Genomic DNA, 1,806 nt, shown 5'->3' with positions numbered 1-1,806 from the left:
AACGAGGACTAATAAAACACTTCTACGAAAACCACATCACCTGGAATCCTAATATTTTTGGAAGGACACCAACAGAACCGAAGTATGCAGCGCCCGCAGAAGTAACCAAGTACCAAAACTCCGTGCTATCATAGAATAATCATGTGACAATTATCCCATGATGGTCTTAGTGTAAAGAAGGCTAGCCACGTAGGGACAAGGCAGTTCAGTTGAAATTTCATCAAAGCATAGCTCCGTTAAAAAATTTGTAGAGAGCTCAGAGAAACAGTTTAACGACTATTTCTGGTTGGGGCAACTACCGCAGATATAATTCGAAAAACCCCAGATTCGACTTGTAGAGTAACACATAATGGTTATGAACACCGAAGATCAATTCCAGATTGTAAAATTGTATACAGTAGAACGTTAATAGCGTTCACAGATCGTGATATCTACCGATCAGTTACAACCTGACTGATCGCTCATTAGTTGAGAATTCGCATCATACCGTGCATATATTTTATTAACGTCCATGTACAATGCATTCTAATGTATTCTTTCCCTCATTCGGTTCAGTGAATTCTGATTACAAGACTTAATATGAAACTAATAGTGCTCTAGCTATCGAAACAAAACGAAACAAAAACTCGAAAGTGGCGTAAATGCAATAGAATTAAGAAATACACATAGTGTTGGGAAAAGCTACAATCACAGACGTTGAATGTATTGATGTTATGAACTGTGAAACAGCAAATGAAATGGTAACGAAGAGGTACCTTCTCATGATGAACCGCGCGTGGCATTCCAGAAATGGTCTCAATGGCTCAAAGCACAAAACGACCGTAAATCTTTGCAGTTATTATGTTGAATGTATTATGTGACTTAGCAGCCAAAAAGATATGGGATCCATAGATATTTAGAGGAATTGTCAATCAATCTTAATCTGTATTTATTGACAGGTATATTTATAAAGAAAGTGATAAATAAAATGAAGGAAATGTGTTTTATCACGATGTATACTTCAGTTTATTTGCGTATGTTTCAGTTTATTTTGTTAAAAACAAGGGATCTGCACCATTTAAAATGTAAAATGACTAAAATATGTCGCATGATTAATGTAGTCACCGCGGAGTGTATTTTCAACTTTCATACACACGAGAAGTGCAAGCAAGTGCTAAGAATAATTTGTGAAAAACCGTTCCTAATCTAGACTTCTCCCAGAAAATAGCCAAAGTTTCATGCAACTATCGCATAAAGGCGAATGTTCCGATCACCTTTAGCGATTCGTTATAAATTATTGTGTAACCACAATAATGAACCATTTTTACTGCGTAAAGTATAAAATACAAAATAAATATTTGAGAATTCAGAAACGTCATTTAAACTATTGTTGTAATTAATGATCCGATGGTATTTTTTAAATATACGATATTGGTAATGATGATTAATAGTTAAGAGAAAACACGATTGAATTGTGGTATGCTAAGGAATTGTCTGTTACCTGTTGCTATTTTCACTGCGTATTCTTTACCAAAGATCAAACGAAAATGCGTCTGCACGATAGTAGATCTTGAAACGTCTGCCACAGTACTGTAATGATCACGATGTGACACCACTCTGCATACTCATACTTTTAAGAACACTGCCCTACTACTGAAACTAGATAATATTATGCATGCATGATTCGATAAACATTTTTATCTTCAAAACCAAGGAATAAATAATCCTTCATACAACTTTTAATATAATTTCCAAATTTTACAGTTATAGAATTTTAGAATTTTAGAGTTATTGAATTTTAGAGTTATAGAATTTTAGAATTTTAGA

The 1,806-nt window shown here is 34.1% G+C and overlaps 1 protein-coding gene across 1 annotated transcript in view; it reads right to left on the bottom strand.

The window, feature by feature from the left end:
* The window catches only part of LOC122577073 (putative fatty acyl-CoA reductase CG5065), a 98,212-nt gene extending 96,622 nt beyond the window's left edge, over nt 1-1,590 (bottom strand). Inside the window, exon 1 of the mRNA XM_043748158.1 lies at nt 1,481-1,590. The gene's annotated coding sequence lies outside the window, so the exon portion shown is untranslated. The remainder of the gene's footprint in view (nt 1-1,480) is intronic.
* Nucleotides 1,591-1,806: the final 216 nt, after the last annotated feature.

This window comes from Bombus pyrosoma, linkage group LG17 (genome assembly GCF_014825855.1).
Source record: "Bombus pyrosoma isolate SC7728 linkage group LG17, ASM1482585v1, whole genome shotgun sequence".
In the NCBI taxonomy this organism is placed as follows: domain Eukaryota; kingdom Metazoa; phylum Arthropoda; class Insecta; order Hymenoptera; family Apidae; genus Bombus; species Bombus pyrosoma.
Note: the sequence above shows the minus strand (reverse complement) of the source record. Positions and strands in the feature narration are given on the sequence as shown.